Source organism: Lissotriton helveticus, chromosome 2_1, assembly GCF_964261635.1.
Source record: "Lissotriton helveticus chromosome 2_1, aLisHel1.1, whole genome shotgun sequence".
Classification (NCBI taxonomy): Eukaryota; Metazoa; Chordata; class Amphibia; order Caudata; family Salamandridae; genus Lissotriton; species Lissotriton helveticus.
In genome coordinates this window covers 1949835130-1949858376 of record NC_136059.1, presented here as the reverse complement: position 1 = coordinate 1949858376, position 23247 = coordinate 1949835130, and the positions used below count along the sequence as shown (strand labels likewise).

General features: G+C 43.8%; 1 protein-coding gene across 1 annotated transcript in view; it reads right to left on the bottom strand.

The window, feature by feature from the left end:
- Positions 1–23042, bottom strand: part of SMAD1 (SMAD family member 1) — a 258254-nt gene extending 235212 nt beyond the window's left edge. The window contains exon 1 of the mRNA XM_078676885.1: positions 22657–23042. The gene's annotated coding sequence lies outside the window, so the exon portion shown is untranslated. The remainder of the gene's footprint in view (positions 1–22656) is intronic.
- Between the last annotated feature and the right edge of the window lie 205 nt (positions 23043–23247).

Here is a 23247-nt window from a genome sequence, read left to right as displayed (position 1 = left end):
ATTCACACTTGCCTCTTTTCTTTCTGTCTAATTTGTTTCTAGTTATGGGACACCGATCTTAATAGGGATATGGAAAACTGTGATAGACTCCACCAAAAAACAATACGCATACACAAGGTATGCTGTAAATTCAAATACTGAACGAATAGAGTGATTTTGACCAGTTAGTGCTGTCATCAAGCTAATTACAACAGCAATGATTTAACAAAAATGAGTAGTGGTTAGGAGTAGTAAGGGTTTTAGAGTTCAGTGGGGAGAGGTTTTTAGGCTTCGGGGATGGGTAATGTAGATCACATTATATTAAATCAAATTAACTAGGAATCACAAAATAAATTACATTTTGCGTTTACTATTGTAATAAAAAAATTGCTACATTAGATTTATAAAATGTATATTTTCAGAATATAAAAGGGACTAGAAGTTATACTTACCAGCCTACCCGGGAAGTAAAGAAACTACTGATGTGAGAAACCATGACAGAATAACTCCCAAAGTAAAAGTTAGCAAAATAACAACTGTTATCCATTGTTCCGGGAAATAATAAACAGGTGGGTAGAACTGAACAGAAAAGCCAACAAAGGAATCTGCTTGGAGGTCCCACGTGAAGCAAGACCGAGGAAAAAAGTGACGGGGTACGTAGAGCAGCAATTTACAGCCCTGTTCCCAATATGCAAGTGACACCACAAGACAGCCTGGCACTACCAACAGACATCCTCCTGGCCTGAAAATAGATTCTGGTCATGCCAGAGGAGCCCCAATTTAAACCCAGGGTTGGAGAGATGCGAGGAAAGAACAATAACTGCTCCCAAGCGCACCACCCCCCAGATGAGAAGGCTTTGATCACTAGTTTGAGCAGACCTTTGAAGGCTGTCGCTCCACACATCCAATTCTCAAAAACCAACAGGGTGAGGATTTACAATGCACAGTAAACTGGGAATGGTCTTCAATACAGCTAGTACTTAGAACTAAAAAAATCTCATCTTGTGTTCCATCTATGATCAGTGCCTCAATAGTGAACCACATTAAAAGAAAATGTCAGGCTTTCATCCTAGCTAAATTTAGCTAAAATGTTCAAGTGAAGAGGCTGCAGAGGAGTGGAGGACTGCTCTGGGCATTACCAGTTTAGTACTAGTTAAACTCCACTAATAGTCGTTCATCGTTTATAATAGATGATGAAGATAGAACCTGGGGACAGATTATGAGGGTTTTGGGGAGGGAAATAGTGAAACCTGAGAAATAAATTCAACCACGCACCACTCGCTACTAACACTATGCCTATTGTTGTAAAGCAGGGGCGCAACGATTTAATGAGAACTGTGAAAACCCATTTTATTCCTGAACAACTAACGTTTTTGAAGCCTGTCCATCAGTGGAAAACATTGATCTGTGGCTCTGCAAAAACATTGTACGCCAACATCTTGCAAAAACAGGTGTGTTGCTAAGTCATCTGCCAAGCAGATGAATCATTGATAAACCTGGAACCGTTACAAATGTCATCACAACTTACTGCCTAGAAGACAGTCCAGACCTTGATCAACTAGACGCAAACAATTTAATGCAAATCATATATGGCATCACTCCAAAAATTAAAAGGTCAAGAGAGGGTTCTGAGAGATTCAAAAGACTGGCTGAACAAGACTTCAGGAAAGTCCATAATTAGTAAGATTTCAAAGTCAGGTTAATGCCTTTGAAGCAATTACAAAAATAAATATTCTGGCAATGGATGATAAACCAGGCAAACCAAGAGCTAGATAAGACAAGGAGGGTGGCTGGCAACCTACTTACTGTGCGTTATCAAACCGCACAAAATGTTGTCATTAGCCAGTGCCAGAATGTTGTGCTTCTTTGAAGTTGAAACGGATCGGATCCATGCCAACAATAAATAGGCTCCTGTACTTGTAACATCAAACATCGAAACAAAGCTATTGCAAAAATATGGGTATTATACAGAGAGCTTTCCCTGCAGATATTGAACAAGGGCTTGGTCTTAAACTTAACACCAGCACACCAGGCACCTCAAATGTTCCTCATCACATAGAACATTGGAAGTTACAACAGGACCTCAACTGCAACAATTAAAAAGTAAACAGGCTAAAAAAAATACAAACTTGAGAAAAACTTCAGTGCTCACAACTTCTCAAAATGACAAGATAAAAAAAATCTCAAAAAATGCACACCCTTTTTCATTATTAAATGTCCACTCAGCACCTGCTGTGTTTTATGAATGATTTTGTGCTAAGAATTAAGAAAGGAGTAGAAAGGCTGCAGGTCCTCTGAACCCAATGTCAAATCGATCGCAGACTACTCAGCCAGAAGAAAATTATTAATACTGGAAATGGAACAGGTCCTTTTGCTCGACTGCACATTCTAAATGGAGCCGCACTTTTAAAAAGAGTGGCGAACATTAAACAATGGAGAGGACAGAACCAAACAGGTGAATGTGCGTTGGAGAGTATCAACTAGGAAGCGGCTTGCTTGAACAATTTTTTAAACCTGCCCCCCACAGAGTGAATTAGGTAACTGCAAACAATTCAAAATAGGTGGAACTAGCCATAAATATGGACTAAAAAACACACCCGCTTATCATGCTACATCAGGGAACAGCAAAAAATATAAGCCACAGGGAGGACCGGTAAAGATAGCTTAATTATCCCTCTAAAATGAATGTCACCGTTCAGACAGAATTCCAATATCTATTCTGGTAACTAAGCCATGGTATAGCAGCAACATTCTGCACTATGTGGCAACATGTTGGGGAAGGTATGTGTATGCCAACCTCTTTTTAAACATTCTACAATGGGTTTTTGAGTATGCAGGGCAGTAACTTGAAGGTAATGGATTTATGGTGCATAAGTCACAAGAAACCGCTAATTTCCAATAAATCACAGTGAACATTTGAAGACAGTGGGTTTTAAGAAGTCTGTAAATTATCAATGGCATCACGGTGAACGAGTAGTATAATAAACTAAACAAAATGAGGAAAAGAAACGGAAGACACACAAATTAACATAATTGCAAATTGGTGACACAAAATACACAAAGAAATTAAAGAATGTGTATATGCATTCAATGAAATACAAAGCCATCTTCTCTAGTCTAGTGTTTTTCTTACATGACTAGATTGAAGATGGTTGTGATGTAAGTGATGTAATCAAAACCAGGAAAAAGTTGCCTACTCAATTCATTTAAAAATATTTTTCAAAGCCTATCCAGTGACTCCTACAGACGATTTTAAGAAGACCTTAATGAACTACTAAAATACTTCTTCAATAACAGCTAGACTAAGAGGCATTGATTCCCCGTACTTTGTTTCCCTCTTCAAAGGGGAATAAATGTCTTATGTTTCGGCTGACCCGATCGAGGTAAAACATATCACCTACTGCAATGTCACACTGCGTCAAGTAGAGCTTTGCCACAAGGTTACACTGTCTGGTATTCCATAGACTGGAATTCACCCAAAGTCCTTTATCGATAACCTAGTCTGTCACAGATCTTTTCATATCGGTCTTCCACTGATGATGCGAAAGATCAATAAGACAATCCTGCTGCTGTGCTCCCCTTGTAAGGCAGTGCGAGCGGTCCAACCACTGTTGAAAACACTGCTTTATTAACAACAAAAGCAGGAACAGGATGACCGTACAATCACCACGTGCCTGGCCAGTATTTAGCATCCCCAGTGCCACCCACATTCCAAATGATCTCATCAAATTCTACCATAATGGTAACACCACCATCGAAGACAACAGTCAGCTGGACTCAGAAGGGGTGGTTTGTAGTAAAACATTCTCATCCCACAGTGGCCTCAACAATTTGCCTGCTCGAGTCTAAAAATCACAATATCATCAGCAGCTGTATAGCGGATAGTTTGGTGTTATGATGAGAAGGAATTTAGACCAATTACTTAAAGCTGTGGGCACACATTTAAGAAGAAAGACCTACAGAAGGACTCTTCCACTTCTCGCGAGGCGCTACCACGGCAGACTCACGGCCACTTTATCCTCAGATGACCACACACAGGTTGACCTACCGATGACGAGTTGGGGGGGGGGGGGGGTAGGGGTTAGGGGAAGTGGGATGTCTCTGATCCTATGCAGCACTGAGACGATGAGTAGTGGTGGACAACCCCATCTTCCTCTGGGGGGGAGGGGCGAGAGGAGGGAGGGAGGGGGGATAGTTTTGAGGCAGTTGAATAAAAGCAGAGGGGAATTACTCTAATACCTGTGATTTATTATGCGACTGGGGAGAAACACGCTCTATGAGTATGACATACGCCGCCCGACCCCCGGGTTGTGGGCTGAATGGCCGTGTATGAAGAATGAGTGGTTCCCACCCACACTGGATTGCGTACTGATACAGGTGGCAACGTTGTACTTACTTATGTTTCCCTGCAATAAAAATATATTTACAAAAAAAAAAAAAAAGGACTCTTCCACTTCTCCTTTGTATGTACTGCGGGACCTGCATTTAGCTTTTCAATCTGTTTTTGTCCTGGATTTGGATAAATTGGGAAATTTGATTTGAGCGGGTTAAAACAGTACAACTCTGGCATGCACAAAAATAAAGACTGTGGAAAGATGAAGGCGTTACCGGTTATATAAAGCTTCAAGACTGCTTGCAAATGTTTCCAGAGATGGACTGTGTTAAATGCAAGGAAAACATTTGTTAAAATGCAGGGGTCCAGAGAATTTTAGCAAGGATAAAAACAGTCTTTTGAACTGCAGGTCTCATAGCTTTAGAGTAGTTAAGGGCCTTTCGTTTTCACCTGCAAGGGCACCTCTTTTTTCCCAATGAGGCATCAGCTGAACTGTGGGGCACCACAAGGTATCTTCTTGAGCCCCACCTTATTTAATGTGTATGCTCATTGCAGGATATCATTAATTCATCTGGATTTGCAATGGTATCCTATGCCGACGACATCCAGCTGATAGTCTACCTAACACCCAACACTGCCCTCATTTCTAAGAGCCTCCACAGCTGCCAAGTGAAAGTGTCTAAATGGATGGCCTCCAGCTGTCTTAAACTCAATGGGTCTGCTGGTTGGCAACAACCACAGACTCTGGGATTAAATCAGCTGGCCTCCTGCTTTAGGCGAGCGTCCACCCCCTAAGCAGGAAGTGAAAGTATAAGGATTACTTTGGATAATCACCTCTCCATGAAAACTCAAGCAAAAAAAAGGTAGCCAGCAGCTGTTTCGGTCTCCTCAGAGCTGTGAGTAAGACCATGAAATGGCTCCCAATGGAGCACAGAAGAATTGTTTTTCAAGCGTTGATCCTTTCCCATCTTGGCTATGGGAACTCACTGTACTGGGACAGTCCAACATTAGTTACAAAAAAACTTGGTAATTCACAATGCGGATGGTTGAATACAGTTAGGGATTCCTAAAAAATCAGCTAGAGCAGCTCTCAGGTCTCTTCATTGGTTGTCTATCTGTAGAGTATGATTCAAGGCACTCTGCATCACACATCGGGCAAAATATAAAGATGGCCCACAGATTCTGCAGCAGCTGATCAGCCCCCACTCGACCAATAGACCTGTCAGAGCTAATAATTGGGTCTGTCTTAATAGGGTTAGAAGAGCTAGAAGTGGAGGTCGTTCCTTCTCTTTTCTTGTTTCCAAACTCAGGAATACTTTGCCCATCAACCTGAGAGTGGAAGAGAATTTTCTTAGCTCCAGAAAAGCTAAAACCCCATCTTTTTCCTCAGTTTCCTTAGGTACACGTGCTAGGCCAGACAGATGGGAGCCCTGGTAGGGTAGCCATGCGCTTATAAGTCTGCTGAATAGAATAGAACATGCCCCATCAAGTTTAATTCAGCATCACAAAATCCACAAATATGGCCCAATTTGTTACCAACACCACAAACTTTAAATGTTGCAGTCTTGAAGACTACTAGTTGATCAAAACTGTTGGCATTTCTGACATATTCCAAAGTACAGACAAACTAATAGGACTGTATAAAGTGCAGCAACATTCCTGTAAAATTACAACCTTTATACAACCAACATTATCGTCATGTGACAAAAGTGGTGATAGATAAAGAAAAAAAGAATCAAGACACTACCTTTGATTATAATATCTAAAAGTGCATAATCGGGCCACTGGAATTAAGCGCTTTTGCTGCTTCAATAAGCGATTTTGCTGCTTCAACAAGCGATTTTGCTGCCATCGCTTATAAGTCTGCTGAATAGAATAGAACATGCCCCATCAACTTTAATTCAGCATCACAAAATCCACAAATATGGCCCAATTTGTTACCAACACCACAAACTTTAAATGTTGCAGTCTTGAAGACTACTAGTTGATCCAAACTGTTGGCATTTCTGACATATTCCAAAGTACAGACAAACTAATAGGACTGTATAAAGTGCAGCAACATTCCTGTAAAATTACAACCTTTATACAACCAACATTATCGTCATGTGACAAAAGTGGTGATAGATAAAGAAAAAAAGAATCAAGACACTAACTTTGATTATAATATCTAAAAGAGCATAATCGGGCCACTGGAATTAAGCGATTTTGCTGCTTCAACATTTTCCGCAAAAATATGGATTTGAAGGAGTTGCCACAATCATCTGCTGCATAATCTGCAGATTTAACAAAAAAAGTCCTAGCACAAAAGGATCAAAAGTTATTAAAAAGCAGCACCACATGTAGCATAAGGCACTTTGCAAAGGTTGTGTGGTGTACAGGTGTCAGACTGGTACTGAGGTGAAACCTTTGCCCAGTTAGTGTTAGCATGTGTAATAATGAAAAAATAAGGAGGTAATGCAATCCAAAATGTGCAGCATTACACCACACAATGTGCCTTTTCTTGCTGCATGATTTAGTAGGCCCTGGTGCATAATTTGGCCCTCCCCTGCAGCATAATTCCAGCGGATCAAAGTATTATGAGGCCTGCAACAGAAAGCTAACAGTGAACCGTAGCATACAGACTTCAGTCACTGCCCTTCCCAGTAAAATGTGGAGAGACCACCAATCAAAGACACAATAGGTCTTTCCCTCCCCATCTATCCCAATGGAAGGATGACACCGTCCGCAGAAGCTGAGGCCAACAGGTTATAGAAGCTAAATCTTCAACTGTTTATTAAAGAGGCAGGTCCAGGGTTATACAGTGATGTGTGTATCGTACAAGGTGCCTTGAAGTGAATTATCTTTTGTATGGGTGACCAACGAAAACATGGCAAATGGGGAAAGAAATGGTCAACTTTCTTAAAAGGTAATTGTCCTGTATGAGTTGTAGTAAGGAGTGGTATCTGCAGGCAGTGTGAAGCAAGATACCATAATGAAATCTGATGGTAACATTCAAAACGGAGACAAGGTGGAAAATGTAGAGAAAACACACTCCGAATGAGGAGTTCCAAGTACTGAAAAAAACATCAGGATCTCCGCACCCATGCTTGGAGGGTAGCTGGCCTGACAGGGATACAAAATGTAAGATTATTCAGCAAAGATTTGAGGCTGTGCGGTCACTGCCATTTGCTCTTCTTTTGCAGGGTAAGAAAGAAAATACAGTGACAGTCAGGTCAGAGTGATGTGTGATTTAGTTCTGTGTTACTACTGGTGACTTCAAACCTTAATGGACTAGTTGGTTGATAAAGAAGAATTTCACAAATGAGGAAAAGTCGGACCAAGTAGGTCTGTCGTTAGCATGGCATGGGAGAAGTCATGTGGAGAAACTTTACTAGTTCCAAAGGTAGTATCTAAACACTTACCTGGCCGGGCTGAGCGCAGACTAAAATGTTATATTACTTTATGTCGTCTGAACCCAGCTAATCGTTCTATTATAAAAGCTGGAACATGTCATAGATCAGTGAAAGACAGCCACAACAACAGCTGCTGGAAGGGTATAAGAAACCTTTCTATTTTTAATATTTTGTGGGGTGGGGGGGATTGAAGAGAATATTCTGTCTGATAAGAAGTCCTCCCTAACCTTTGACTGTAGATGAAATGCTGTGGGTGATAAAGATGGACGCTCCAGCCGGATGATAGGCTCAGACCCTTTATTTTGCAATATTGTAATAGAGATAAGCTTTCTCAAGATTTAGCTCATTTGTGAACTGGGTGCAAAAAGTGATTGGAGTTTGAGGGATAATTCTTCTAAAAGGCATTAGTGCCCAAATGTTTTATAGTAGCAGTTTTGAGTGCTTCTAGGCATAGTCAGGTATTCCCCCCCCCCACCCCAAAAAAAAGTATACTTGTTTTGTACCATATGCTCATGTACAACAAGAGAAAACTGCAATATTCCATTGATATCTACTTTATAGCAAGTGAAAAGACCAGGAAAAGTTACATCAATTTTGAAAGGAATTTCAAAGTGATCTGTACAAACTAAGGGAAGTCGAGTCTCTGCAAATTACAACTACGACTCTGAGCAAAATGCCCCCCCAAAAAGGTCAAATATGTCATTTGTAGCGATTGTCATATGTAATAAGAAGGAGACTATTTTTTAAGTGTGCTTGCCTGATAGAAGATTTCTGCCGTGAGCAACCAGAGAGAGGAGTTTGAAACATAGCCAGGTGGGGGGAAATAAGTGTAGATAACCAACAATGGAATCCACCGGAAAGACAGAGGGAGCGGTCGCTGACTAAGGTAGTTCACTTCTCATGGGCACCATCACTTAATTATAATCTTTAAAGTACTTACCTCCCTACTTTTCACAGTTCACGCATCAAACACTGAAACACATTAGTGCTAAAAACCAAACTTATAGCAAGCAAAACGAGTAAGAAAAGCTGTTAAATGGATGAACTCATGGGGCAGCAGTAGCTCATGGCACTAAAATACAGGCAAACACACTAGCCCACCACACCAATGCCACCATCTTTCCTATAGTGAGCAAAGGAAACGCCAGCCCAGATGTTTCCATTCAACTTAATGATGTTTATAAAATACTTTACAACAAGGGGTGGTGATGGACAGAGTCTCTGAATTAAGCAGAGTACTCTCACCCAGTCAAGAGATCAGGGCTAGATCCAACCCCGGTAGCTTGTCTCCTTTCTGGTGAAGAATTGGCTTGGTAGTTTGGTCTGCCCTGTTCCCATGATGCACTGGGCCAGGGACAGACTAATTTGCATATAGCCAGGTTCTGAGCTGGGATGGGGCAGTGAGATAAATAACGGTGATGGATCAAGCCCTGATCTTTGGACTGGGTAAGAGTGGTCTGCTTAATTTAGACACTCTGTTCATCACCACCCCCTTTTCTGTATCGTTTTTGGCCACTATAGGTGTGGCAGGGTATACTCAGACATGAGTCCCTTTCTCACTGCTCCATCAGGATTCAAGCAAGCCGGGCCGAAGAGGCTGAAATGCCAGAAACCGGTCCCCGGTAGCTTGTCTCCTTTCTGGTGAAGAATTGGCTTGGTAGTTTGGTCTGCCCTGTTCCCATGATGCACTGGGCCAGGGACAGACTAATTTGCATATAGCCAGGTTCTGAGCTGGGATGGGGTAGTGAGATAAATAACGGTGATGGATCAAGCCCTGATCTTTGGACTGGGTAAGAGTGGTCTGCTTAATTTAGACACTCTGTTCATCACCACCCCCTTTTCTGTATCGTTTTTGGCCACTATAGGTGTGGCAGGGTATACTCAGACATGAGTCCCTTTCTCACTGCTCCATCAGGATTCAAGCAAGCCGGGCCGAAGAGGCTGAAATGCCAGAAACCGGTCCCCGGTAGCTTGTCTCCTTTCTGGTGAAGAATTGGCTTGGTAGTTTGGTCTGCCCTGTTCCCATGATGCACTGGGCCAGGGACAGACTAATTTGCATATAGCCAGGTTCTGAGCTGGGATGGGGCAGTGAGATAAATAACGGTGATGGATCAAGCCCTGATCTTTGGACTGGGTAAGAGTGGTCTGCTTAATTTAGACACTCTGTTCATCACCACCCCCTTTTCTGTATCGTTTTTGGCCACTATAGGTGTGGCAGGGTATACTCAGACATGAGTCCCTTTCTCACTGCTCCATCAGGATTCAAGCAAGCCGGGCCGAAGAGGCTGAAATGCCAGAAACCGGTCCCCGGTAGCTTGTCTCCTTTCTGGTGAAGAATTGGCTTGGTAGTTTGGTCTGCCCTGTTCCCATGATGCACTGGGCCAGGGACAGACTAATTTGCATATAGCCAGGTTCTGAGCTGGGATGGGGCAGTGAGATAAATAACGGTGATGGATCAAGCCCTGATCTTTGGACTGGGTAAGAGTGGTCTGCTTAATTTAGACACTCTGTTCATCACCACCCCCTTTTCTGTATCGTTTATAAAATACAACATTTCTGTTGGCTCACCTCCATACAAAGGGAGACCTTTATCAAGACAAAGCCACAGGTCCAATTATTCTAGCTTAGTTAAGTCAGGTTCTAATTAATGACTCCCAGCAATGGGTGTAAGTCTAAACTTAGAAATGTATTTGTACAAATTAGTGTGATGTAATATTCTTTCAGTCAAAGTCAATATGTACCTCTAACTTATATACATACTCTATATGTTTATGAAAAAAGTGGTTACCAAGATGTCTTCAATACTAGTTCATGATTACTATGACGTACTGCCACGTTGACCGATCTCAATATGTATCTTAAGACTTGCATAACCGATTTCACGTGATTATTTAATGTAAAGCCCCATTTATCTACAAAACAGCTATGTCTCCAAATCAAATCTTACACAGCCTCCTCTTATGCCTACCTTTGTACCCCTTCATGTGCGCCATTATGCGCTGCCTGTGTATTTACTTATTTTGCAACTGTACTTTATGATTCTGTACTGTGTATTCTGTGCTTCAGAAAAACTCAAGAAAAAAGATTTCAATCAATCAATCGTAGCATTTATAAAGCACACTGCTTACCCATGAGGGTCTCAAGGCACTGGGGGGTGGGGAATGCTGCTACTACTCGAAGAGCCAGGTCTTGAGGAGTCTTCTGAAGGTCAGCAGGTCTTGGGTCTGCCATAGGTGGGTGGGGAGGGTGTTGGAGGTCTTGGCGGCGAGGTGGGAGAACGATCTTCCGTCCGTCAGAGGTCGATCTTCGGATGCGGGGGACTGTGGCGAGGAGGAGGTCGGCGGAGCGGAGCTGGCTGGTGGGGCTGTAGAAGCAGAGTCGTCTGTTGAGGTAAGCTGGTCCGTGGTTGTGGAGTGCCTTTTGTGCGTGGGTGAAGAGCTTGAAGATTATCCTCTTGTTGACAGGGAACCAGTGCAGGTCTCTCAGATGGGGTGTGATGTGGCTCCGGCGAGGGATGTCGAGGATCAGGCGTGCAGAGGCGTTCTGGATGCGTTGAAACCATTTCAGGAGTTTGGCTGAGGCTCCTGTGTAGAGGACGTTTCCGTAGTCCAACCTGCTGCTGACGAGGGCCTGTGTGACCGTTCTTCTTGTCTCAGTGGATATCCACTTGTAGATCCTGCGGAGCATGCGGAGGGTGTTGAAGCAGGAGTAGGAGAGGGCGTTGACCTGCTTAGTCATGGAAAGGGTGGAGTCGAGTCCAGTCTTCTTCTCTATGGTAATCATTTCTCCCTGAAGCACGATCTCAGCCATTCCTTCCTCATTTTTCTTCCTTACAGCTCTAGCACACCTTCAAGTTCACTTTGCTATGTGGGCAATGGCCATCGCCTCGTAAATTGGCATGTCGTCTTTCACCCATAACCTTTCCTGGCCAGACTCAAATTGGGTGCACGACTATATGATCTCTGTGTAGCAAAATCCCCAAGTTTACAGTGCAAGCAATTTTTAATTGGTAACCCATTTATCAATACTTTCCACCTGAGCCTGCTTCTTAGAAGAACTCCCTTTCAATAACAGCCACAAACGTTTAGTCCATAATGTGCTCCTAATGTAGTCAAGACTTCCTCTTCTCATCAAAATTTACAGTGTTGTTTTTTTTCTCAGCTTTCTCTGTCAGGGTATTATATATATATATATATATTTTTAACAGTGGCGAGACTTTCATCTTACAAAGTCGCAATATAATTCTTAAGAATACCCTTCCCACCACTACCACTCTAAAAGGGAACGGTTGTACTTAGAAAAGAGAAAAAGGGCTACAAGGCGGTCTCTACATGAAACAACATGATAACCTGTGCGTTTCCACAGACTATACTAAATACTACTGCATATGATTCTTTTACTTGATTCTGTATCTCAGAATATAGGGGCACATTTCGATGCAGTTGGAACCGCCACCGACGCTCACCGACATACAGCCCTTCGGGCCGACCGCTGCATTACAATGCAGTCAGTCAGACCGTAAAACCATGGTGGACAGACCTGTCCCTCTGCCAGATCTACTGATCCCTAAGGAGCAGCGGTCGTAATCGTGATCCGGAATGGAGGAGGGTGCCTGCTTAGGCACCGCCGCCAGGATCACAATGGCCATTTCCCACAGCCTGTTCATGGCGGTCCCACTGCCTTGAAAATGCGGTTGAAAAGGGATTTTAGGGTCCCCAAGCAGGGCCCCAGTCCTCCGTGGGCCACTGCTAAGTGGCCGGGGTGTGGTGGTGGGGCATATGTGGTGCCTCCCCAAACATTCATTAACTGTGTGTGCGCGACAGGCACCACATGGTGCCTACCACACAGTACATGGATGTTTGAAAATTTTATTTTTCGACTGCGACTTGTGGGGCTGCAGTAGAAAAAGGCATTTTACGACCGCCTACATAGTGGTCTGATCAAAATATGGCAGGTGGGGCCACCCACTCCTTGTCAGCCAGTCTCACTCCCCCTTCGATGTCGGACATACACTTGTCTGACCGCCATTGCAAAAAGCCCCATAGTTTTGCACGTTGCAGGCGGTGCTTTTCTGCACCACTTTTATTGCCGTACACCATGTGCCCAACTTCAGCACAGCATAAAATAAATCACTTTGATTACTAACAAGCAATGCTGCCTTTGCTGAGAGATCAACATTCGTCACTACCTAAAACATAAATCTAGCATTTGCTGCATTTTAAACTAGTGGCGAACAGGGGGAGAAAAGTCCCTGTAGCCAAATTGAAGTATCATCCAAGCCAGACGCCAATTAGTAGAGTGTATAAAACTGCCAGGCTGCACAGGCACATTTATTCACTTCGAGGCGCAGGAAGGCAGGCGGCAGTATTGTAACATGCTTCGCCAAAAGAAGGAGGTGATGAAGCCCAACATAGACATTCCAAGGTTCCTTCTCACTCGTTTTTGCATCTCGTGTACTAGCGCGGTGGACACGCGCTGGCATAAAAGTTGCAATGTTAAAAGGTCGCTTAAAAAAAAAGTCCAATCTCTCTAATAAAATTAGACTGGTGAGGTGCGCAACCCCTTAGTTTTCCTTTACAAAAACTACACACACACGACTTAGAAACTAAACACTCCCATAAACATAAAGTAAATCATATTTCATGCCTTCCTTTCACAACCAGGTTTGAAGTAGTTAAGGTTCGAGTCTGGCTGGGGCATCCTGTGATTCTGGGCAAATCACTTAATCTCACTGTGCCTACCAAGAAATTAATGAGTCAGTCTGTAAGGCAACTAGTACTGATGTAAAGGGCTCTGGTTGCGTAGGGTCAGTTCGCGCTATATAAAACTGCAACAACAACAAAAAGACACAAACAAAGTCGCCACTACTCTTTACCAGCGTATATACTCTTCCCTCTCCCTGCACCATCGTAACTCGTGGCTTACACGCCGCCCTCACAGCCCCCCTCTCAAATCCCCGCACTGAGCCCAAGTCTGCAGCACTGACAAGCTCCTGCCACTTACTAAACCGCCCTTCTCCCGGGGCACCTCCGGGTCAATGAACAAGGTCAAAACGTCACCTTCTTGTCCGGCAGCCCTTCTGATCTTGACAGCATCCACTGCAAACAGTGATGAGAACCTAGTCACTGCCTTCCTTGCTTTCTAGAGTTCTTCCTGAACATTAAACGCTTTTGATAAAAGCGCATTATGTTGTGGAGACACGAGAGAGATATTTTATTCGATTTCAGCACAGGGAGCAGCTGGCCGGCAGAGTTGCAGGCCGGTTTTACTGGGAGATATGGAAGACGTAAATCATTTAAGGCAACACAAAGCGGTCGAAAGCAGATGCACTTCGGCACAGCGGCATTTATTAGCATTTGCAAGCGTTAACATAAAACAAAAGCTCTGGGAATTTAATAGGGAGATGCCGTTTTAGTACGCAATGAAATAATTTAGCCAGAATTACGAAAGGCACATCCACTTTATCAAATGTAAAAGCTGTAAATGTGCGCAGTGAAAAACACAAAGACGTGGTGTAGCCAAATTTGCTTTTTTTTTTTTACTTTATAGCACAGCCTTCTGCACCTGACCCAGAATTGAAGACCACCTGATGTGAGGATCTTCCCAATAGGCACCAATGTAATGCCATCTAAAAAGGTACTCACAATACATCAGCAGCAATGGGTCACACACTAACCACCCTCGCCTACAAATAAATGTATCCTTCCAGTTAGGACAGCTTAGTGAGTGAAGCAATGGCTGCGGATATCCATGGGTGCCCGGCAAGTATCAAGCCCAGCGGTGGCTCAAACTTTCCTCCTTCACAGGGAGGCACAGCGAGTACCATTAAAAGGTTGCATGCGTCATGCACAGCATTTCCAAACTATAAAAATGCTAAAGTGATATGTGCAACAAGTCACAAGAGCATAGAGGTTTCCCAATAAGTTTGACAACAACCGTTCATTCATCCAGGTATCTCCATAATTTGCCTCCATTTTAGATTTGCATCACTGCTTGCCATAACTAAGCATGAGGCTTCAAAGGGTGGCTTCACAAAAGCTGCAGACTGTCTTATGGCCAAATGTGTTGCGATCAATCTAGGTTTCGTCCTCAACAAACAAAGAATCTTTATGAATAGTGACCAGCTACAGCGCTTCCTGGGCGATGGCACCAGTGACGTCTGCAGGTTGTCTCTCTGCAAGCAGGGATACTATGAACTCCAATGCTATGAGAGTGACGGAGAAGCACACATTGGACGTTGTCGCGCAGCGAGATGGAACACTCTGTTATGTCACACTTTTCAAAGTAACAAGGGCCTGCCTCCAGCCTTCGAAGGCTGCAGCCACAAAGTAACTATAAATGATAAAACTAAACTGGAAACAATTACACAAATAGTAGTTGTTCTCAACACCTAGTTGCAGCACTCGTCGACTGGAGTTGAAGCACCCTCAACAAAGGTTCGTCCTGCTTGGCTGTCTATAGAGCAGTAGCATGTGGGTGCAGGGGAGGGTGTCCATTGTAACCCATTTATGGCGGTTTTACTACCTAAACAATTGGACGGGCTATTTCACATGTCTGCAGTAGGGCCAACAGCTCACTTTCTATACCAATAATCTTGTGTCATTGAAAATTGTTTATCACTGGAAAACAGTAGCAGAAGCTAAACACAAATTAGTTTTATTCGGGAATGACCGTACCCCCCGCCCCCCCCCAACTATATAACCATGTCAACACAACTGAAGTGTGAATGTCAATGAGCCTGATTACAGATGCAAAGACATAGTTTAGCAACATAGCGATGATACTGTGGTCAACAATGGAGCACTTTAAGCAGGCAAAAGCTGTGGGAAGGCCAAAGCATACAAGGCAGTCAGAACATCTGTTTAATTAGACCATTGGTCTTTTAAACAACACTCCGTAAAGCACATATACAACATAAAAACATTGGAATTACATACATATATATATATATATATATATATATACATATACATACACACACACACACACACACACACACACACACACATACATATACACACACTTAATCAATGGTTAAAATTGCAGACCGCAATGAAACATCGTTAAAGCCGTAATTTATCTATCATAAACTGATCCATAAACTTTAAACACAGACAATAAAATTTCACCCCACAATTAGTCCCTAATTAAAACCTCAGTTCATCCTTCATAAGAATAACCCATTTGCCTTCAAAATGAATCTACATAAAATAAAAATCGCCCCATGGCACAGGTTACATCCAGGAATCTCGTCTCCATGAGTAATGTGATCGCCTGCCTCCTATCTCCATTGTCATACTTTTAAAAAACTGGTTTTAATAAAATATTCAGTGGAGCTAAGAACCAAAGGCAATTCACTTAAATGTGTTAAATCTCCCTTCATATTGAGACAACATTTACAGGTTTTGTCATTATTTAGCAAGACCACGTGAACATCCGACATCAAGACTTGATTTACCCCACATCTAAATCTCAAGAGATATTGTCGCAACAATACATTTGGTAGTTTCTCCAGCCAGGGAAATGCCTCCTCTCCCAACCATGAATTCATCAGGAGGGATAGAGGTTTATTACTTAGGTAGACTAGATACTTGTTTAGATACTCTTCTAAACGCATACTTTACTCAAGCCTACCTGATCAATATCTCCTTTTATTTTTAATTTCCTCCAACAGTTAACGATCTGTCCTCTGACTACTCGTGCCCACGTTAATTCATTTTGTAGTATCTCACTTTTGCATATCGATGAGATTTTTGGAATCTCCTATCTATTCTTATCCAGAATTTTATTATCTCTGAATGCGCAAGGTAGGTCCATCCGGTCAGTCCCATTTCTATTCTGACTGCCTGTACCACTGTAGAAGGAGGGATAGAAAGTAATCTTCTTAAGCACCTACCCTCTTCCGCATCCAAGCTTGATTTCCCTTTGATGCAGACCACCCTTGGCACCGTACTGGAACTGCGACCAGATCATATCCTGGTAGGCTGGTCTTAGGGAGGGGCTCCCATAACGTTTATAAAATTTCTCAAGTCCCACTACGGATGAAAGTGCCTTAGCTTCTATTGAGGCAAGGTGTTCCTTCATCCATAGATCATTTGAGAACCATATACCCAAATATTTATAATTTCTAAATGTCTCAATTTTTACTTTATTTATAGCCCATACCGACCATATCCTCTTCTTTCCTACCGGTAGTACGTTGGTCTTTTTCATATTAACTATTCGTTTTTTCTTCTTACAATAGTCCGAGAAGACATCTAGTTTTCTGTAAAGGCCAATTTTTGCTAGCTCAAAAATTACTAAGTCATCTGCGCATAAGAGACAGCTTACATGTGTGCCGTTCATTTTGGGGCTGAACCTGTTTGATTGGCTGAATATTTTTGGTAGGGCAGCCAGGAGTAAGGAAGACAGGATCTGGGCCAGGACGCACCCCTGTCACAGGATCTGGGCCAGGACGCACCCCTGTCTCAGACCATTTCTTATACCGATCTTCATTCAGAAAGACCCTCAAGAGTTAATTACACCTGGGCCCAGTCATCCCAATTAAGTTTTTGTAGAATTTGGAGTAGGCCGCCAGGGATGTCATAACTAATTAGTGCTTTCCACAGCAAGGACTGATCAACTGAATCAAATGCGGAGCTAAAGTCCATAAAGCAGCAATACAATCCTCCACATTGCTCTATTGATTTTTTGGCTAAGGCCCATAATCTAAAACACTAGTCAGTCGTCAGGTGCCCCCCACCCCTTTTAAAACCTTCTTGCATTTGTTTCTACCCAGTCCAACAGCATCCCCAGAAGGATTTTGGAAAAGACTTTCCCACTCCCATATCACAGATTTATTTGCCAGTCGTTTCCAGGAGAGAATACTTCCCTTTTTTATGCAGGGGTTTGATAACTGTCCCTTCCAGCAATCTAGGAAGCTTTCTTTCTGGAGAATTTGTTTGAAAAAGCAGGTGGAGCACGCTGTTCCACCAAGGAATAGCTGTTTTTATTATTACTGCTGATAAGTTATCTGTGCCGCCTGCTCTTCTAAGTTTTAGCACCTCAGCTGTTTTCTTAATTATTGGTATTGAGAACCCCTCTTTGATCTCTTTATTAGCAAGAAATGTTATCAGGCCCTAACAAATAATGGCATCTTTATTGTAGACTGCCTCCAGGTATTCTACCCAAGCATACTCTCCCATCAAACCTGTCAGTTTCCCCTGTGCTTTTCCAATCCGATTCTATACCAGTCTCCAAAATGTCCTTACGTTGTTTGACTCAATCGTTTCGAGCATTACTTTCCAGCATTCTGCTTTACATGCGTGCTGCTTACTTGCTACCATGTTTTTAAGCTCTTTCCTTAAATTTTGAAGATAGAATACACCCACTTTATTTCTAGAGAACCTTATATATCTTTCAAACTTCCTTATTCCTCGTTTTGGAAGTCTGCATTCCATATCAAACCAGCTATTTCCTGAATACTTCTCACTCTTATTTTGATCTTGAATGTTATTAAAGGCCTTCAATTCGACTTTTAGGCAAGCAACAACCTCTTTAAATATGTCCTCAAACCATACTAAGTCATCGGAGTGTAATTCTTCATCAGCGAATTCCCTGTATTTGTGTTTGAGGACCTCCAATAAATGTAAATGTTTTTCAGAAATGATTGTCCTTAGCTGTTTTGGATACATAACCTTTATAGGGAGCACCTTTGTCTTCCTTGAAATGTGCCCAAATTGAGAATTGCATTTAATGGATAGTGGTCACTCCCCTTTACTTTTAGAACCCCGAATTTCCTACTTAAACTAAAGCATTTAAGATAAAGAACACTGCCTCTCCAAAGAAATATGGTCAAGCTAAAGAAAGTAGAGGACTATGTTCTTAGCGTGTTTAAGGAGTGACTGTACTACTTTCACCCATAGTGATTTTAGACCCATTTTAAATATAGCAGGCTGGTGTGGGATTTTTAGGAATATATGAGATGGTGTGAAAATTATACAACAATATTTGCAGAAGGGTGAGGACAATTCACGGTCTTTTGACCACAAGACTACCACAGATGACTCACACTACAGCACCAGACGAGCCTTCTTCCTGTTCATTACACCCCAACAAATGTATATCCCTCTATCCTTTCACTACGAGTCATAAATTGCTTTTGTTGTCTCACACTAATCCATGTACCAGTTTCCTGGCCTTCTTCTCATTACATGCTGCATGACAAAATATAATTGACAAACAAACCCAACAGCCTAAATGGTCAACAGTGATTTTTTTGTTGTTAAAATAGTGCTCAGTCATGACGTGCAATTTGTATACTGCCAGTCCCTACTTCCTCCGTGAAACATCGATGCCTCATGGACTGTCCCTTAAAATATTTACTAGAAGGTACATGGTTTTATCTGGGCAAGCACCTTACTAGCTGCAGGAAGGTACAGCATTCTATTTCTGTAACGATTGGTAGCTCCTTCCTATTTGAGTTCCACTTGGAAGGGATGCACTTTCTGTTGCACTCGGTACAAATTAATTAGGTTGCACTACTCGCATTAATGGACACGGCCATGGTGCCTGCCTATAATACGGTTTAATTGCCAGGGCTGTGCTAATGGAGTCGCATCATGGACTTTTACGGGCTGACCCCCGAGTCATCTCCATGTATCATTTTGCACGAGTTCAGTGCTGTAAATCAATTTAAGATCTCAGGCAGCTTGAAAAGGCTGGTAATGATGCTTTCTCTGCAGCCCCGTGGGACGCTGTATTATGCACATCCTACATTATTTAGAATGGCTAGAAAAATGCTTCCATTAGCCTCGTAAGATGGTACAAACTGAGCCCTCTTACCCAGGCTGTTGTGCACATGAAGCCACAGTATAAAGCGCATGTCTGCCTAGTAACACAAGTTAACTACTTTAGCCAAAGGGGTCCATGCACCCAAGACATCAATGTATTTTTAACTCATCCACTGGTAGAAAAAAAAAAAATCAGACGAGACCTGCTTCTCTCCTAACGGGTGCAGCGATTCAGACATGAGCATCCTTGTCTAGGTCTGGCAGACTGCGTGTGCAATGTTAGATCGCGACCTTCATATGTGCCTTAAATATTACATTGCAACTAATGGCGAACATATACCATTTGTAGGTCTCCTATATAATGTGCAATTGAGCAACACCTACAGCTTTCACATTGTTCTAAAAATCTTTATTTTAATGGAGGGGCCAGTGTCCGATCCCTTATGCTTGCTCTAACCAAGAAACTAAGGTTGTTAACGGATCCCATTCCAGAGGTACACTGCTTACCAGCTAGGATGGACCATCCCATTTGGTGCAGGGTCAAGACTGATTTGCATTTGACTGTTTCCTGTCTGTAATAGCACAAAAGAGCTAAAAACATGGTATAGAACAGGTCTACAGATCTTGTACAGCGCCCCGACGCCACTTATTGCAAGAGCATTGTTTATGGGATCGGGCAACAACATGCTCTATCATACAACTGGCCACAGTAAGACTGAATTCCCAACATGCACCCAACATGGACCAAATATACCTCTAACTGCTGTTACAACACCAAACCTTCCCCTCCACCCATGGCAGTGTCCCACATAGTCCCAGTTCAATAAGGACCTCAAGACCTGGCTCTTCGGATGATTTACAAATACAGATTTACCTCAACTCAACTAGGCCTCCTCCCTCTCCCCCAGCGACTTGAGACCCTCACAGTGAGTAGTTGCACTTTTCCAACCCGGATAAATTGATTGGTCACTCAGTGCCTTGCTTATACTTCTACTAGGCAACAGGCACTCCAGTCATTCTCGAGGATGTGCAAGTAATTCAGTACAGTCATCCTGTCTCACCCATGGAACACCAATACCGTTCACCTACACGCTTGGCTACTGGGACAGGTGTCAACTATTATCAAACGTCTAAAAGGGGCGAAAGTGAAACAAACATATAGGAGCACCTTTTTAATGCTACAAATTACAGGGCACCGAGGAAGAGTAAGAAAGCCAAAAACGACCAAATGAGCAACCAGGAGCAAATCAGTATGATGGATCTGTCACCAATGAAAACGGGGAATTAAGGGAGTGACTAGGAATTCTCCTTAAACAAGGATCGCTCCAGAAGGTATAAGCAGTATACAGTGCTAGAATGTCACCGTGCAAACGCGCTAGGTTCCGGTTATTTAATTTAAACGCTACAGAAATGCACCCGAACGTTATCTTATGCCCCTGTCAGTGGAACTCCAAAACATCCACTTTTTGGGATTGGGGAGCCGACTCCTTGAAGCTTAAATGCACAGAACGATGTAAATTTAATAGGCAGAACGATTAATGATGCCAGGCATGAGCGAAAGTCTGCTAAAACGAGTATTACACACCAGAGGGCTGGAGGGGTCAACAGGCAGAGCAAGGGCAAATCCCTGCCTCCGGGGTAACCTAATCCCGCCTGGAAGTGATCCTCTCTTGGGGCTGCGGGATAACGAGAGGGATGCGCGCAGGGCCCTGTGGCACCGGCGGTCCACGCGAGCTGTCAGGGCAGACCCTCCTCCAACACACGCCACCAGCAAGGGGAAACAAAAATATCTACAGAAAAAAGCGGTAGGTGTCAACACAGCGGCTGCCGGGTGGCACTTTCACCCTTTCCTCCAATAACACCGAGAGCGATACGCTCGTCCTTGTGTCAATACGGTTTATCGTTTTATTGTCGACGCAGTGGGAAGGAGGGGAGAGGGCAGGAGCTGCTTTGGGTTATGGAGGGATCTGACAGATGCACTGCAGCCTGATTTTTGTAGTGTCAATGTTCGTTATCAGTCAATTACATCAGCCCTTTTTGTTGCTTTGCTGTTCATTAAACGTCTTAATTAAAAAACGATACTGGATCAAGGCAGTCCAAGTGGAAACCCATGAGTTTTTTTAATGCACAGATTGAGAGGTGTCAAACAAATATGGTCTGCTTCCTGCACCCCCTAGATACAAACCGGATCCACGTTCAGTCATACAGATTTAAAGAACTTGGCGGACGCAAGAAACAACTGCCATTCATTCAAAGGCATGCTCCAAGAAGGGCACTTCCTGCTGGTAACGTGCTCCCCGGCTCCCTCCCTCCACGCAGGATCCAGCCCAGCACTAAAACTGTCACTCAGCTTCACTTCACCCCCTCCGCTGCTGCACACAAGGGGAAACAAGCATATAGCGCTTTGGACCATCTCGTTGCGGAGCGATGGGAGAAAGAGACAAAACTTTACCTTTAAAGAGACGCAGTCCTAGTTACTTGCACTTATGCAAGGCGCTCTGATACCTCCGGGTCTAGCCAGCGCTATATAAAACTCAAATAGATAAATAAACAATAAAAATTGCAAGTAACGTGCATGGTAACTACTTTCAAAACTAAGGCATGCGCTGGTCCATAAAGCACTTTAGATATCTGAAAACAGAGAATAGGCCTCACAAAGTGCTGGGAAGTGCTACACCTCTTGGCTGCTTCATGCAGTGATTGGCTCCGCTTAAGTCAATGGCCCACTCTTTGTTGCTGTAAAACCTCTACAGCGTCTGCGATAAACATCACACAAACTGAGGCACCGCAGCGAACGGGAGCTGATCACCTGGTAGAGCCGCAGAGTGAAAACAAAACTGCTTGAGGGATGGGGCCATCGCTATCACGATGCCCGGGCCCATAGCGACGCTCTATGAAAACTTGTAACTTTCTTCGTGCCTTGTTTGTGTCTTTGCTCCCGCGGAGGAGCCGAGGCGGCAGGAGCACCGCACACCCCGCCCCGGCTCACGGCCCGAGCTGAGGGGGAAGCAGAGACTCGAGAATGGGGAGACTCACGGAACCCCTCGCCGGTCCTTCACTCTCCCCCGGAGTGGCGCCATCATGCCGGCTAAGACCTTCCCAAAAGTCTTGTGCCCCATTATGTGGGCCAGGACGTGTGTACAACGAGCGGGACGAGGAGTCAATAAAGGCGGGGGCTTACCGTGCGTGTCCCGGTGTGGCGTACCCCCCTCCAGCCGCCGCTCTCCGGTGCCCGCTCCTCCAATGCTAGCTCCCCTCTCCTCCCCACACACACACATGCAGGCGCTCCGAGTCCCTCCTCCTCTCTGGATTGATCTGGTCTGGCTGGCGTCAGGGAGTCGGGGCCGCCCAGCCTCCAACACCACAGCCTCCTCCTCCTCCTGGCAGTGCACGGCAGCGCCTCGCGCCGCAGGGATCCTCTGCAAGTTCCCTCGCTTTTCCCTGCGACTCGTTCCTCGTTTCTCCCGGAAAGGGCCGCTCCTTGCTGGAGGAGGACCCGACCGGGAAGTGCCCCGGGACTCTCACTCCGCCACCGGAGCACGCACGACAAGGCCGCTCGTCCCCGGCCTGGAAGTTTTCCGAGAGCCCAGCTCTTGGCACAGCGCCTTCCGCATACTTTAGTATTTCTTCGCTGTTTTCCAAGGTTTGCCCACCCTTTTCTGTCCCATGCTTTACATGACTTTTCAAGGCTAGTGTGTTTGTGTTACTTTAACCAGAGGTTGACAGTCAACCAGCGACCCAAATTATGCATCTCATCTATTACTCTTATTTT